The sequence below is a fragment of the Nicotiana tabacum genome, chromosome 7 (assembly GCF_000715075.1).
Source record: "Nicotiana tabacum cultivar K326 chromosome 7, ASM71507v2, whole genome shotgun sequence".
NCBI lineage: Eukaryota > Viridiplantae > Streptophyta > Magnoliopsida > Solanales > Solanaceae > Nicotiana > Nicotiana tabacum.
The window spans coordinates 149,678,409-149,696,828 of record NC_134086.1 but is presented as its reverse complement, the minus strand read 5'-3'; the positions used below and the strand labels follow the sequence as shown (position 1 = coordinate 149,696,828).

Sequence of the window (18,420 nt, the reverse complement as noted above, 5' to 3'; positions counted from 1 at the left end):
TTACATTAACATCTATAACTACCATTAGGTATCTAACTAATCAACTTAACTGCTCAACTAACAAACTAACTGGTCACGTGCAAATCATGTGACATTACAATATGCCCCCTCAAGCTGGAGGGTGTAAAATGTTGAACACTCCCAACTTGCCAAGAAGATGGATATGTTGAGCTGTTCCCAAAGCTTTAGTTAGTAGGTCTGCCTGTTGCTCCTTAGTATTAACATGTACTGCCTTGACTGTTCCTTCCTTGATCTTGTCTCGAATAAAATGACAATCAATCTCTATGTGCTTTGTTCTTTCATGAAGCACAGGGTTTGCTGCAAGTTGGATTGCTGACTTGCTATCACTGTATATTGTGACTGGTTGAGTTATGTCTACACCCAAAACCTTGAATAGACCAAGTAACCATGTCACCTCAGCAATACTGGCTGCCATACTCCTGTATTCTGCCTCAGCTAAGCTCCTTGAAACAGTCTGTTATTTCTTTAATTTCCAAGAAATCATTGAATCTCCAAATTTGATGACATATCCAGTAACTGACCTTCTAGTATTTAGACATGCAGCCCAGTCAGAGTCACACCAACAAGTGAGAATTTCTGCATAGTCAGACTTCATCAAAATCCATTGTCCAGGAGCCATTTTCAAATATCTTACAACTCTTAAAGCGGCATCCCAGTGAGAATTTTTTTGGTGCTTGCATAAACTGACTCAATACCTGTACTGCATAATTAATGTCTGCCTGGTAATGGTAACATTTAAGAGCCTTCCTACTAACCTCTAATAAGCACTAGCATTCTGCAAAGGTGGATCCTCTGTGATCCCATTTGCCTGATCATATTCCATTATTGTCAACTTGGAATTCACTTCCATTGGTGTGCTAGCTGGTTTGGCACCACTCAGCCCCATTTCTGAGATTAGCTCCAATATGTATTTCCTTTGACTCAGCAATCCACCTTTAGATCTTAGAACCTCAATACCTTGAAAGTATTTGAGTTCCCCTAGATCCTATACCTTAAAATTCTGATGCAGTATGTCCTTTGCTTTCTTCACTAGTGTTGAGTTGCTTCCTGTAATGGGGAGATCATCCACATACACTAAAATGATCACTATTCTTTCTTGACTTCTCAATGTAAAGAGTGAGTAGTCATGATGACTTTGTGTGAACCCTGCTCTTAGGTAATGCTTCAGTCAGCTTTATATTCCACTGTCGAGAGGCCTGCTTAAGTACATACAAGGACTTAAGCAATCTGCATACCTTCTTCTCCCCTCGTCTCCTGAACCCCTCCGGCAGCTCCATATATACTTCCTCATTCAAATCTCCCTGCAAGAATGCATCATAGACATCTATCTGAAATAGGTTCCAACCTCTTGATGCTGCTAGTGAAATGACAGATCTCACTGTGACCATTTTTGCCACTGGTGAGAATGTGTCATGATAATCTAAACCTTCCCTTTGGATGTATCCTTTTGCCACTAATCTTGCCCTAAATCTTTCAACTTCTTCATTTGCCTTGAACTTGATCTTGTACACCCATTTGGATCCAACAATGTTCTTATCTTCTAGTAAGTTCACTATCTCCCATGTCTTGTTATCCTCTAATGCCTTTACTTCTTGTTTTATAGCCTCTATCCATCTGTTGTCCTTCACTGCCTCCTTAAATGTCTGTGGTTTTGTCAGTTGAGAGAACTTAGCCAAATAGCATTTGTAGCTTGTACTAGTATGATCATAAGTGAGGTAGTTGGAAATAGGATAACTGTAGCTGGTTGTCTTCTTTGTTGTGACATAGTCTTTCATCCATATTGGCTCCTTAACCTTCCTTGTAGACCTTCTGTTTGGTCTGGAAATCCCTTTATCAATATCTTCTTATCTGTTGACTAAAGTCTCTACACCTTCCTGATATTCATGACTATGTGTGCCTTCATGAAAAACATCCATATTGTGCATATTTTGAGAAGATCCTTGCATATCATCACTGTGTATCTCCTGTAGAGTTGGTAAATTACCTTGAAATTCACTTATCCCATTGTCTTGTAGACTCATCTCTCCTGCTGTTGGCATATTAGATGTGTTGATTCCTGACTGTATGTGTAAATGTGAGATTTGTAGTGTTCCCTAATTCATGTGCTCCTGTGAATCACGTGATCTGTTCTCATCCTTCTTAGAGAAAGGAAATTCTGATTCCTTGAATATGACATCCCTACTTGTAAAGAACTGCTTTGTGGCTAAATCAAGCAGTATGTAAGCCTTCTGTGTCTTAGAGTACCCCATGAGAATGGTAGCCTTGGCTCTCTCTGCAAACTTATTAATTTTCTCTGTAACTGTGGCATAACACAAACAACCTATAACCCTTAAATGCAGCAGACTTGGCTTGGACTTGTTACAACAGCTCATATGGAGTTTTGCCCCTAGAACACTTGATGAAAACCTGTTGATCAAGTATATTGTTGTCGTAACACACATTCCCCAGTATCTGGTTGGAATTGAACCCTAAAACTTCAAATCCCTTGCAGTGTCAAGTATATATCTGTGTCTTCTCTCCATAATTCCATTATACTGTGGAGTGTAAGGGCAGCTACTTTTATGAATTATGCCAAGACCTGTTAACAACTCAGAATATTGTGCATTGAAGAATTCAGATCCATTATCTGATCTTATCACCTTAATCACAATGCCAAACTGATTTCGAACCATGGCAATGAATTGTCTTATTGCCACTATTGCTTCAGATTTAGCTGCAAAAGAACACCCATGTATATCTAGAGTGATCATCCACAATTATTAGGAAATTCTATTTCTTATCAAATGTAGCAATCTTATAGGGTCCCCATAGGTCCATGTGTAAAAGATGAAATGCTACTGCTGATCTACACTTGCTTAGTGGAAACTTCAATCTAGTATGCTTTGCTAGTGGACATATCAAACAATTTTCATGTGACATCTCACTGTTTTTATTGTGTAAACCTACTACATGTCTCATTACTGATGTAAATGGATGACCTAGCCTGTTATGCCAAATTTCACTTGAATCTCTGCTTGTCCTGCTCACATCATTGAGTGCATTTATTTTGTTAACTAAACCTTTGAGTACATACAAGCTTCCTCTTTTTTACCAATCCCCTTCACCTTGTCATTCCAAAGATCTTGAAATACACAAAAATCAGGAAAGAAATTGGCATTACATTTCAGTTCCTTTGTCAACTTTGCCATTGAGAGCAAGTTAAACTTGAAATTAGGAACATAAAGCACATCTTCGATCTCTCTCTTGTCTAATAGAATTGCACTACCAATATGAGTAATATCAACTTGCTCTGTAGTTGGAAGATGTACTCTATCAGTTTTCTTTGTGCATTTAACATCTGATAATAGCTCTAAATCAGAGGTGATGTGATGAGTAACACCTGAATTTACAACCCATTTCTTCTACTGTAATTTTTATGTTAAATTGCTCATCATACATTTAACCTCACCTGCTCCCGCACTTGTTCCTGGACCTGCTCTTGCACTTGTTCCTAGACCTTCCATGTTTGCCTTGCTTGACTCAGTATGGGACTCCTTGTTCAACAGATTTAGGATCTGATTGTACTGGTCATTTGTGAAGTAGTGATATCCCTTGTGCTCAGCAGCTCCAGAGGGGCCATCACTCATATCCTGCATAAAAATTGAACTCACATCTTCATTGTTAATCATATCCATAGGTTCTCTTCTCTAGCCACTTGGTTTACCAGCATTACTACCATTTCCACCTTGCTTACCAACACTAGGATTGTTCCATCCAGATTTACCAATCCCATTCCAAACATTTTGATTTCCAGTGCTGAGTTTTGTTTCCATTCATTTTGAGACCTTATTCCTTCACCATATCTCATTCTATGAGTTTAATCAGCATGATAACCAACAATCTTATAACAATTTCCTTTATTATGCCCCTTAAGATGACAAAAGTCATATTGTAGCTATTATCTCCTACCTCTTCCTCGTCCTGCTTGCATATGTTACATCTCGCATTTCTCGTACATTAAAGTTTCACCTTCAGTTAACCGACGTAGACTCTGGGATGAGATTATCTTGAGATTAACATATTTATGCTATTTATAACAAACAATAAGTAAGTGCCATAAAAGAAAGGTTACACGAATTAGAGAAAATGAGTTTCGTTGAAGGTTGTCGATTTGGGATAAAATACGATCCGAGCTATAATACCCGATACTTATGGACTAGTACCATACAGGATACCATATGACCGTGATAATATAATGTACAAAGTGTATTAAAAATAAGTAAAATTTTATTTAATTTAAAACAATTTGTAATTATGCGGGTAATTGGTTAATTACCGGGTAGCGGGATATTACCTAATTAATAAATAAATTATGAGATTACACAAACCCCAAAATAAAAGAACGCGGCAGCAAGTAAAAGAAATGACTAAGAGTCAATCTTGTTAGGCGGCATAATATCCATACACTCCATTCTAAATATGGACTAAAGACCAATACAATATGTCCCTTCATTCTTTCAACCAAAATCCAACATTAGTAAGCTTTCACCAAAACATACACAACCAGAACGTCTTCACCCCAAAAATTACAACCAGAACGTCTTCACCAAAGCTTATCATCTTTCAACCAAAATCCAACGAAAATTGTTGGAAGCTTAACAACGTATAAATTTTACGTTTCTAAAGGAGTACGGTGCAATCTCTTCCAAGAATATCATACGAATTGTTTCCTACTCCAGGTATGTTAAGGCTAAGATCTTCATTTATCTTTGCATGATCTCGTCATTACACAAGTTTGATAACGAGGCATAAAGAAAAAATTCATATCCCAAAATTTGCTTATATTTTGCTAGTCAAATATTTATTTTTAACTAAATAAATTTGATGTATTTGTTGGAATATTGGTTAGAAAGCATATTCTTATTACGTTTGTTAGTCTCTTTTTGTATTCTCTCTTAATCTTTTTATTAGATTCATGAACAGAGACTGTATGAGAAGATTATCTATAATATTATACAGATATCGATTTTGTACTTATGAATGGACTAAGTGTGGCATTACGAGTAGACATTAATGTTTTAATTGATGCGCTTGTAACTAATATAATCTTGATTCATATTAAATATAAATATAAATAAAGCTTGAGTCTCTCTCTCTCTCAGTCAAGATAGCAGAGGGTCTATATATATACACAGTATTATAGTATTTTCACCACCATCGAGCTATAATCGATGGACAGGCCCCTATTGGGCAACCTCTGATCAGATTGTAAGTTATATACTGAGCCTACTGTGGCTTAGCACCTATGAGCGAGCCCAGTTGGCCGAGATACAGAGCCTAGTATGGCCGAGCGCCTATGAGCGAGCCTACTACGGTAGAGCAGTTATATATATATACCGAGCCTTATAAGGCCGGACAACTATTTTACTTACTATAATAGAGTCAGTATTAGCAGGTGAGCATATCTTTAGATTATCTTTGACCCCCAATTGCTTTCAGTTATTATTACTTATTATATTGAGAGAATAGAGTCAATATCAGCAGGTGAGCATATCTTCAGATTATCATTGACCCACAGCTGTTTTCAGTTATTATATTATCAGTTTAGTTTTAGATTTCAGTACATTGCCTTACATACTTAGTACATTATTTCGTACTGGCGTCCCTTTTTTGGGGGCTCTGCATTTCATGCGTGCAGGTTCAGACAGACAGGATGGTAGACCTCCTTAGTAGGTGTTTGCCCGAGTTCAGCTTTATCGGTAAGCTCCCCATCCTTAGGAGTTGTCGGGTCTAGAAGTTTTGTGTACATCTTGTGTATATATGTAGATAGGATATGGGTAGGTTTGGGCCCTGTTCCGATCACAATACATCTATTAGTAGAGGCTTGTAGACATATCCTGTCGATTAGTGCAGTATGTTGGGTTTGTGGGCCTTGTACGTATATTTTGTTGGCTTGTCAGTTGTAGTAATTATGACGGCCTTGCCGGCCCAACTGTATGTTGACATTTAGTCAATGTTAGTCTCTATGAAGTTTTATATTTCGCATTGCATATTATCTTGTAATGCGGCCCATGGCCAGAGTATACATATCGGAGTCTCTTAATCGCAAGTTGGTACGCAAGAATAGATGAGGCACCAGGTGCCATTCTCGCCCCAGGCTCGGGGCATGACAAAAGTGGTATCAGAGCAGTTTTGTCCTAAGAAGTCTACAAGCCGTGTCTAGTAGAGTCTTGTTTATAGATGTGTGGTGCACCACATTATATAAGCAAGGGACTACATGACATTTATGTCACGTCCCAAAACCCAGACCCGGTCGTGATGACGCCTCTCGTGAAGACCAGGCCAGCTGACACACTCCCAATTCATTTTAAGCAATTAAAATAATACAAATTAAGCCTTTAACATAATAATAAACCCAAAATAAGGTAAAACGGTACAATTGCGGAATAGACATTGCCCGACATCGGGGTGTCACCAGTCATGAGCATATATCATAAAAACTACAAGTCTGAAAGAGTCTACATAACTATTACATAACTAAAACAAGAGAAAATAAGATAGAGGGAGAAGCACTGGGATGCGAATGTCGGGAAGCTATATAGTGAATCTCCGAAGTCTTCTAGAAGCTCTCAACCCTCACAAGCAGGACCTGAAGCGCCTGAATCTGCACATAGGGTGCAGGGAGTAAAGTGAGTACTCCAACTCAGTGAGTAATAATAATAAATGCAGACTGAGCAATAAGAAATCACGTAAAGGCACATCAACAAGCTATAAAGAAGCAGTAAAAGCAAGTAAAATTAATAAAATAGTGAAAATATGTAAGTCACTTTAGTTCAGTTTAAGCTTCTTTGGAATGCCTTTTTAACCATTAAGCAAGTAAATGACAGGCAACTAGAAAAGATAAACACATAAGAACCGCCCCTCGGGCACAATACCAACAGAATCAGCCCCTCGGGCAACACATGGAACAACACCATCCCCTCGGGTTATATCTCATATCACAATGGGTACCCGCACTCACTGGGAGTGTGCAGACTCCTAGAGGGGCCCCTTACGACCCAAGCGCAATATCAAGCCATCTCGTGACATCATCAATATACTCTCGGCCTCATATCAACAAGCCACCTCGTGACATACAATCTCAGGCCCTAGGTCTCATAATCATAATAAGTGTATCTTCACAACACAGACCCTCAGCCTTACTCACTCAGAATCTCATAAGCCACTTGGACAACAGTAAAACATGATGCTTAACCTAAATTATCATTTAAAATATCATTTAATGTATTAAAATAGTGTAGACATGGCTGAGTTATGAAAACAGTAGAATATAGCATAACTGAGTACAAGTATAAAGTCAAAACAATGAGGAAATATCAGTAAAAATCCCCTAAGGGTCCAAATAGTTGGCACGAGGCCCAAATATGGCATTCAGCTCAAAACGTGATGATAACAAATAGTTTTCAATCAAATACGCGGTAAAATAGTCATTCGGAACAGACTAAGTCACAATCCCCAATGGTGCACGACCAATGAAAAAATGATCATAAACTCAAGTAATGAAGCTTAGGGAACTTAACCAACTGATTCTCTTCGATTTTCCATTGAATTCACTGCCCTAGCTCGTTTCCCGTCTTAAAAAATGGAGAACTTAGCCAAATATTCGCGAAGAAAACATTATATACTTTCTGACCCAGGGATTCCACACCTGCGGCCTTTTTACCGCTTCTGTGGTCTAGACCACCGCATCTCCGTTCCTCACTTAAGTCCATAACTCTCGCATCTGTGATACACAACCCGCACCTGTGCCATCGCAGGTGCGGTTCCTTAACCGCTTCTCCGGTTCTTGCCCTCCTTGCCTTCTTCCGCTTCTGCGACTCCCAAACTCGCTTCTGTGAAACCGCACCTGCGGTCCCCTAGCCGCAGGTGCAATTATGACAGCGAATGGAACATCTTCAGCTGCCAAAACCAATTTCCAAACTTTCTGCCAACCATCCGAAATCACCCCGAGACCCCCGGGACCTCAACCAAAAGACAAAACACATCATATATAACCATCCAAACTTATACCAATCTTCAAAACACCTCAACAACATCGAATCAACCAAAATACATCGGATTCAAGCCTAAGTTTCCAAAATATTTTGAATTACGCTTTTGATTAAAAAGTATACCAAACCACGTCCGAATGGCCTGAAATTTTGCACACACATCCCAAATGACACAACGGTCCTACTGCAACTCCCGAAATTCCATTCCGATCCCTATATCAAAATCTCACCTACCAACCGGAAAATGCCAAAATTCCATTTTCGCCAATTCAAGCCTAAATCTACTCCGGACCTCCAAAACACATTCCGATCACGCTCCTAAGTCCCAAATCATCTCCTAAAGATATCTGAACCATAATAACTCACATTCGAGCCCTCTAACACATAAGTTAATATCCAGTTGACTTTTTCAACTTAAGTTTCCTCAAAAGAGACTAAATGTCTCAAACCTCACCAAAACCTTTCCGAACCCGAGCCATCAATCTGATCACATATAAAACCAATAAACAAAGCAATAAGAAGTAGAAATAGGAAAAAATAGAACGATAACTCATGAGATGACTGGGCGGGTCGTCACATCTAGGAGTTGGTTACCCTTCTTCCAAATCTAAATCCTTCTGTAGCACTGAGTTATAGGAAATTTGAGTTAAAATTATGTGTTGATGTTTGCATGCACAGATGAAGGTAACTTAGAAGACTACGGCTAGCCAGAGGAGAGAAATAGCAGTAGGTAAGGGGACTAGAAGGGTACCCCGAGCAGATGGGGCCCAATCAGAGTAGCAGGGAGAGACCCCTCCCCAACAATTATCGGCTCCTCCACCACCTGAGGAGATTCCTAGGGAGACCCCACATCCTGTCCCCCCTCCGCTTCCATCGGATCAGGACTTGAAGAGTACGGTGCATTTGTTAACACAGTTGGTAGCTACCCAGCAACAGGCTAGGGCATCCGCTAGTGCAGGACCTTATAAGGGATCTGGGAGTTCAAGGTTCCAAGAGTTTATTGCTTTGAATCCTCCAGAGTTCACGGAGAAAAATCAGAGGGAGGTCCCGCAGGATTTCATAGATCAGATTCATAGGATCTTTCGGGTTATGCATGACACATAGGAAGAGGCAGTTGAGTTAGTAGCTTTTCGACTCCGAGATATAGCCATCCTTTGGTATGAGGGATGGGAAAGGTCTAGGGGACGTGATGCACCTCCTGCTATTTGGGAGAATTTTTTAGATGCCTTCCTTGACCAGTACTTACCGCGAGAGATCCAACAAGCCCAACTCGATCAGTTTCTAGCCATCAAGCAGGGCAATATGAGTGTTTGAGAATACAGTCTTCATTTTGACTCATTGACCAGATATGCACCATCCATAGTTGCTACTATGCGGGATAGAATCACATGTTTATAGCAGGGTTAAGTTGACCGAGGCGTGTGCCACCGCTGCATTACAGGATAGTATGGATATCTCTCGGATTCAGGCATTTGCCTAGAATATAGAAAGGGGTAGGCGTCGGCAGTAGGATGCGAAGATGACTGAGTCAGTGCAGCGTAGGAGGATGAGATTTGCCAGGTCTCAGGAGCAGTCTTAGAGTAGTTACAGGCCCCAGTACTTCGAATGGCCACCTATAACTCTGCCACCTCAGTCACAGGGTTACAGGTATGACCGTTATACTCAGTCAAGACCAGGTGAGAGCTCTCAGGCATCAAGTTTGCAGCGATAATGAGGTTCGAGGTAGACATGGCCATTTTTGCCGCGGTGTGCTATCTGTGGTCGAGGACACTTGGGCCAATGCTTAGCCGGTTCCGATGCTTGTTATACATGTGGACGTCCAGGGCATATGATGCGAGATTTCCCATATAGAGATTCTGGGGGGTATGGCACAACTAGCAAATTCAACAACAGGGTTAGCCATGTTCGTGCATCCTTCAGGGCGTGAGTCTTAGTCTTCGGCTGGTAGAGGTCGAGGCAGAGGTAGAGGGTCTAGTTCAGGTGGTAACCAGAATTGTATCTATACGCTAGCAGGTCGACAGGACCAACAGTCCTCACCTGACGTTGTGACAGGTATGTTGACCATTTGTTCTCACGATGTTTATTCCTTGATAGACCCAGGATCTACTTTATCATGTATTACCCCATTGTCGCAAAGAAATTTGGTATAGTACCTGAAATACTAAGTGATCCTTTTGCGGTATCTACATCGGTCGGAGAATCGATTCTTGCTCGATGCGTTTACCGAGGTTGTACGGTATCAGTTTGTGGTCGTCAGACCTCAGCCGACCTAGTGGAGCTAGAGATGTTGGATTTTGAGCCACAGTAGATTGTCGAGCAAAGTCAGCCAGATTTCATTTTCCAGGTGATCCAGCCCTTGAATGGGTAGGTAATGCAGCAACACGCAGAGGTAGGTTTATTTCCTATCTGAAGGCGAGGAAAATGATCGCAAAAGGGTGCATTTATCATATTGTGCAAGTTAAAGATGTGAATGTTGAGATACCTACACTTTAGTCTATTCCAGTAGTCAAAGATTACACGGATGTATTTCCAGGTGAACTTCCAGGTATTCCTCCAGAGCGAGAGATTGATTTTGGCATTGTTTTGCTCCCGGGAACGCAACCAATATCCATTCCTCCGTATAGAACGGCACCTGCCATTGAAGGAGTTGAAAGAGAAGTTAAAAGATTTGTTGGAGAAAGGTTTCATCATGCCCAGTACTTCACCTTGGGGTGCACCGGTACTGTTTGTGCGGAAGAAAGACGGCTCGATGAGGATGTGTATCGATTATAGGCAACTGAACAAGGTAACTATTAAGAATAAGTATCCACTACCAAGGATAGACGAAATGTTTGATCAAATACAAGGAGCTAGATCCTTTTCAAAAATAGATTTGAGGTCGGGGTACCACCAGGTCATAGTTCGGGAGAAAGATAATCCCAAGACAGCTTTCAGGACCCGATATGGCCACTTCGAGTTCCTTGTCATGTCCTTCGGGTTGACGAATGCACCTGCCATATTTATGGACTTGATAAATAGCCTACATATTTAGACCTATTCGTGATAGTCTTTATTGATGATATTCTAGTTTATTCACGTTTAGAGGATGAGCATGTGGACCACCGGCGAGCGGTACTCTAAACCCTCAGTGATAATAAATTGTATGCTAAGTTTTCTAAGCGTGAGTTCTGGTTGAAGTCTGTAGCATTCTTGGGGCACATTGTATCTGACGTAGGTATAAAGGTAGATACTCAGAAGATTGAGGCTATGAAATCTTGGCCTAGACCTACCACTCCGACAGAGATTCTTAGTTTTCTAGGCTTAGCGGGATACTATCGGAGGTTCGCAAAGGGTTTTTCTTCTCTTTCAGCACCATTAACAAAGCTAAGGCAGAAAGCAACCAAGTTTCAGTGGATAGAGGCATGTGAGTAGAGTTTCCAAGAACTTAAGAACAGGTTGACCTCAGTACCAGTTCTAGCACTTTCAGAGGGTCCAGATGGTTATGCCATGTATTGTGATGTCTCAAGTGTCGGGTTAGGATGTGTCCTAATGCAACATGGGAAGGTAATTGCGTATGATTCAAGGCATTTAAGGATGCATGAGCGGAATTATCCGACCCACGACCTCGAATTAGCTACGGTTGTCCATGCACTTAAGATATGGCGGCATTATTTATATGGTGTTCATGTTGAAGTGTTCACAGATCATAAAAGCCTTCAATATATCTTCAAGCAAAAAGAGTTAAATTTGTGACAGAGGTGATGGCTTGAGTTATTAAAAGATTACGATGTTAGCATTTTCTACCATCCGAGGAAAGCCAATGTGGTAGCAGATGCCTTAAGTCGTTGATCCATGGGTAGCTTAGAACATGTAGAGGCCGAGAAAAGACAATTAACTAGAGAAATTCATCAATTAGCTTGTTTGGGGGGTTCAGTTAGTAGACTCTGGTAATGGAGGAGTTGTACTCCAAAATACTGCAAAATCATCTCTCATAGCTGAAGTAAAGGAGAGACAGTACGAAGACCCAGAGTTAGTCGAATTGAGAGAGCAAGTTCCACAACAGAAGAAGCCATTGTTAGAACTCAAAGGAGATGGGGTTCTCAGATACATGGGTCGTTTGTGTGGTCCAGATGTAGATGGGCTACGAGACATGATTATGTCAGAGGCACATTATTCGTGGTACTCCATGCACCCTGGGTCAACGAAGATATATTATGACATTAAGGAGGTGTATTGGTGGAACGATATGAAGAAGAACATTGCTGAGTATGTCGCTCAATGCCCTAGTTGCCAGCAGGTGAAAATAGAGCACAAGAAGCCCGAAGGGCTAATGCAGACTATAGAGATCCCGACATGGAAATGGGAGGCGATGAACATGGACTTTATCACGTGTTTACCTCATTCTCAATCGTAAGTTCAATTCCATATGGGTGATAGTCGATAGGCTCACGAAATCAGCTCATTTCCTACCGGTCAGATCTACATATACAGTAGAAGATTATGCAAAATTATATATTAAGGAGATAGTGCGACTACACGGAGTACTAGTATCTATTATATCTGACCATGAGGCCCAGTTTACAACACAGTTTTAGAGGTCATTTTAGAAAGGTCTAGGGACTCAAGTGAATCTCAGCACAACTTTTCACACACAAACTGATGGACATGCCGAGCGCACGATTCGGACGCTCGACGATATGTTACGAGCATGTGTGCTAGATTTTAAAAAAAGTTGGGATAAATATCTACCTCTTATCGAGTTTACATATAATAACAGTTATCACTCCAGTATCCAAATGGCTCTGTAAGAGGCTTTGTATGGGCGTAGGTGCAGATCTCTTATATGGTGGTTTGATGTTGGAGAATCTGGGTTACATGGGCCAGACCTGGTTTGGCAGGCTATAGAAAAAGTAAAGCTTATCCGAGAGCAACTATTGACAGCTTAGAGTCGTAAAAACCCATATTTTGACGTGCAACGACGAGATTTAAAGTTCGGGGTTAATGATTGGGTATTCTTAAAGGTGTCACCTATGAAGGGTGTGATGAGGTTTGGCAATAAAGGCGAACTTAGCCCACGGTATATTGGGCCATATAGAATCATTCACAGAGTGGGCCAAGTAGCTTATGAGTTAGAATTGCCCTCGGAATTGGAGTCTGTCCATTCGGTATTTCATGTATCTATGTTACGAATGTACATTGGAGATCCCACCTGAGTGGTGCCCATGGATGATGTACAGATTACAGAGGACTTGTCATACGAGGAAATTCCGGTTGCCATCCTGGACCAACAAATCTGCAAGCTACGAAATAAGGAGATAGTATCTGTGAAGGTTTGATGGAGAAGTAAGAAGGTGGAAGAAATGACATGGGAAACAAAGGAAGAAATAAAGTCTAAATACCCCTACATATTTCAAACATGACATATGACTCGAGATCTATGGGATACCTCTGCACAACCCTATTCAGGCCAGTAGGTCATCGGGTAAGCTCTCATTTTGACTCTCAGAATTTACAATCCAAGTGTTGCTAATTATAGATAGTGTCCATATGTGGGGTGTATAGTATGTTTTCTTGCTGTGTACATGTTGGTTTTAGTCTAGTGTAGGGGAGAGACTCCGGCAAAAAAAATTCCTAAGTATCTGAGAGTAGACATTCGAGGACGAATATTTCTAAGGGAGGAAGGATGTTACATCTCGCATTTCTTGTACGTTAAAGTTGCACCTTTCGTTAACTGACGTAGATTCGGGGATGTGATTATCTTGAGATTAGCATATTTATGCTATTTATAACAAGCAATAAGTAAGTGCCATAAAGGAAAGGTTACACGAATTAGAGAAAATGAGTTTCGTTGAAGGTTGTCGATATGGGATAAAATACGGTCCGAGCTATAATACCCGATGCTTATGGATTAGTACTATACATGGTACCATATGACCGTGATAATATGATGTATAAAATATATTAAAAATAAGTAGAATTTTATGTAATTTTAGATAATTCTTAATTATGCGGATAATTGGTTAATTACCGGGTAGCGGGATATTACCTAATTAATAAATAAATTATGAGATTACATAAACCCCAAAATAAAAGAACGTGACAGCAAGTAAAAGAAATGACTAAGAGTCATTCTTGTTAGGTGGCATAATATCCATACGCTCCATTCTAAATATGGACTAAAGATTAATATAACATGTCCCTTCATTCTTTCAACCAAAATTCAACATTAGTAAGCTTTCACCAAAACATACGCAAGCAGAATGTCTTAACCCCCAAAGTTACAACCAGAACGTCTTCACCAAAGCTTATCATCTTTCAACCAAAATCCAATGAAAATTGTTGGAAGCTTAACAACGTATAAATTTTACGTTTCTAAAGGAGCACAGTGCAATCTCTTCCAAAAATATGATACAAATTTTTTCCTACTCTAGGTATGTTAAGGCTAAGATCTTCCTTCATTTTGGCATGATCTCGTCATTACACAAGTTCGATAATGGGGCATAAAGAAAAATTCATATCCCGGAATTTGCGTATATTTTGCTAGTCAAATATTTATTTTTAACTAAATAAATTTGATGTATTTGTTGGAATATTGGTCAGAAAGCGTCTTCTTATTACATTTGTTAGTCTCTTTTTGTAAACTCTCTTAATCTTTTTATTAGATTCATGAACAGAGACTTTATGAGAAGATTATCTATAATATTATATAGATATCGATTTTGTACTTGTGAATGGACTAAGTATGGCATTACAAGTAGACATTAATGTTTTAGTTGATGCGCTTGTAACTAATATAATCTTGATTCACATTAAATATATATATAAATAAAACTCAAGTCTATGTATATATACAAGTATCACAGTACTTTCATTACCATCGAGCTATAATCGATGGGAAGACCCCTATTGGGCAACCTCAGATCAGATGGTAAGTTATACACCGAGCCTACTGTGGCCGAGCGCCTATAAGCGAGCCCAGTTGGTCGAGATACAGATCCTAGTATGGCCGAGCGTCTATGAGCGAGCCTACTACGGCATAACTGTTATATATATATATATATATATATATATATATATATATATATATATATATATACCGAGCCTTATAAGGCCAGACAACTATTTTACTTACTATATTGAGAGAGTTGAGTCAGTATCAGTAGGTAAGCATATCTTTCAGATTATCTTTGACCCCCAGCTGTTTTCAGTTATTATATTATCAGTTTAGTTTCAGCTTTTAGTACATTGCCTTATATACTTAGTACATTGTTTCGTACTGACGTCCCTTTTTTTGGGGGCGCTGCATTTCATGCGTGCAGGTTCAGACAGACAGACGGGTAGACCTCCTTAGTAGATGTTTGCCCGAGTTCAGCTTTATCGGTAAGCTCCCTGTCTTTCGGAGTTGCCGGGTCTAGAATTTTTGTGTACATCTTGTGTATATATGTCGATAGGATATGGGTAGGTCAGAGCCATGTTCCGATCACAGTACATTTATCAGTACAAGCTTGTAGACATATCCTGTCGGTTAGTGCAGTATGTTAGGTTTGCGGGCCCTGTACGTATATTTTGTTGGCTTGTCAGTTATAGTAATTATGACGGCCTTGCCGGCCCAGCTGTATGTTGACATTTAGTCAATGTTAGTCTCTATGAAGTTTTATATTTTGCATTGTATATTTTCTTGTAATGCGGCCCATGGCCAGAGTATACATATCAGAGTCTCTTAGTCGCAAGTTGGTATGCAAGGATAGATGAGGCACCAGGTGCCGGTCTCGCCCCAGGCTTGGGGCGTGACAGCATATCTAAAGGCTCTATCTTATCAGAAGTTACATCATTCACCCCTATTTTCTGTTGACTCTCATCTTGAATAATCATAGCATATGCTTGATTTAGACTAGGTGCATTTGTTTTCATTAGAATTTGTCTCCTAGCTTGGTCATATGACTCGTTCAAACCAGATAGAAACTGCATAAATCTCTCTTGATGTAAATTTTCTACACGTTCTTTCGACTTTTCACAGCAATTAGGAAATGGAATCAAAACATCATACTCATGCCATAATTCCTTCAATTTCGAAAATATACTGAAACATAATTTGTTCCTTGAGATAATGTAGCAATTTCACGGTACAACTGAAAAATCCTAACACGATTTACATTGTTAAATCTCTCTCGCAGATCTTCCCATACTAGATATGCATCAGACGCATATACAACTCCACCTAGAAGCTCCGGTGCCACATTATTCATGATCCATGAGAGAACGATGGCGTTGCATGTCTCCTACTGTTCAAGCAGCTCTCCTTCATAGGCACTTCTGCTGCATCTACCATTAATAGAACCTGATTTCTTCTTCCCTAAGAGTGCTATTCTCATAGATCTGCTTCAAAGCCCATAATTCTCGAAGCCTGTAAGCTTCACAGGTATTACGAGTGAGCTAGGATTATCGGAAGGTCTAATGTACAGTGGATGATTGTGATCAATCGTTACAATTTTTGGCACAGACGAATTAGACGCTGGCACAGATGAATCTGACTACGACATGACTGAAAAACAACAAGCTTCAACAAATTTCGATTAAACAATGATGAAGCAGAAAATGACTTCAGAGATCTAGCATGACCTGATCTAGATCTGCTACTCTGATACCATGCTCAAATACAAAGATCTACAAGGAACTCTAATGGTGGAAGGATCTAGAAGAAATGTGAGGAAGAAAGTCGGTGCTTGAGCGAAATGTTCAAGCCACTGTTCTATTGAATACTCTGTGTCGTTATATACAGAAGAGGCTAAAAGAGAAACTGGTAAAGTATAAAAGACTAATCTACCCTTTAACTTACATTAACATCTATAACTACCATTAGTTATCTAACTAATCAACTTAACTGCTCAACTAACAAACTAACTGGTCACGTGCAAATCATGTGACATTACAATAGGTATATATACTAATTAAATATTAATTCCTCTTTGTAGTTCTATCGAATCTTTATGTGGTCTTGCTCACAGAGCCAATAAATTAATAAAGAATTAATCCAAATAACCGCCAACTTAATTTTTAAACTAAAAATAACCGACGGATATATCATATATGTAACATTCCAAATTAATATCGATTTTCATGAGAATAATGTAGTATTCGTGAATAATGTTGATGTTTATAGAGTGTTACTTAGCTTAGTATACTTCTTTATATACATTCCTTTTTAAAATGTTTTAATTAGTACGTACTTGAACTTACAAGTTACAAGTAATAGGAAAATCCATTATATATTATTGATAACCAAGAATCACTCACCTCTGTTTTTCTCTGCCAAGCTGGTGCATCAACGTGCTTTAAATGGAGAAATCTGCGTAAGAAAAACTGTGTTCTTTTTTCTGTTACTTTAAGAGAACAATCAATTAACTTGAACAAAATGTCAATCCATGAAACTCATGTTATTCTGTAGCTAGACAATAAATATTTCCTTCACTTAGCTTTTCGTGTGATTAACATAGCTACTATATAACTCCGTCCAAAATGTTACGTGATTCACGCATTTTATTGTTAAAAACGGGATCACATTAATTTCTGAATAAAAACATGTTTGTCTTTTTTTGCTTCTTATTTTACATTTACTTATACTTGATCATGCATGTGATCTCCAGATTTAAAAATGTAAAATTCATAAAATTATCTCTGATTTACTTTTCTCCCGCCATCGGTAGGGAAAAGTTTTAAATTCTTTCCGTGGAGGTTCAAAGTAATAAAAATTAGGGAAAAGTCCAAATTTATCCCTCTACTTTCGAATGTAGTCTACCTCTAACCTTCGTTATACTATTCGGTCAGATTTACCTTTATCGTTATATTATTCCGTCAAATTTACCCTTACCATCAACAAACTTTAAAAAAATACCCCTCAGTCCGCCAGGTGACCCATAATCTCTCAAGTCATTTTAATTAAGTCAATTATTCTCTTCTTGATCCACTATTTTCGAAATAGTTGGCATTTACCTGCTTTCTTAATTGGACAAAAAAAAAGGAGAGAAATAAATATTAAAATAATACAACAGTTAGTAAACAAAGTATAGTAAATTGAAGAATCTAAATTAGGTAGCTTGTCTAAATTTTAAAAGTATTTACAACTCCCCAACTTTAATGAATTTATTGCACCAAAGATATGAAAACTTTGCAAGTATTAGGGATAGAAGTTGAAGTTCCTTGGAGTCTTTGAATTCAACTTTGCTTTGATCAAATGCCTATACATTGTGCACTCTTAAGTTAGTCGATCAAATTCTATACTAACCGGACAATAACAAAATATATTCGAATATACATATACATATATGATGAGCAGCTGCATATAATACATAATAAGTATACCCTCTGAATTCTACGATCCATATATGGTTAA

General features: G+C 39.1%; 1 long non-coding RNA gene across 1 annotated transcript; it reads left to right on the top strand.

Annotated features, from left to right (window-relative positions):
• The first annotated feature begins 4,517 nt into the window (after nt 1–4,517).
• Nucleotides 4,518–16,804, top strand: LOC142182588 (uncharacterized). The gene is made up of 3 exons (XR_012711401.1): nt 4,518–4,739; nt 15,350–15,410; nt 16,205–16,804. It is a non-coding gene; the product is annotated as an uncharacterized LOC142182588 (long non-coding RNA).
• Nucleotides 16,805–18,420: the final 1,616 nt, after the last annotated feature.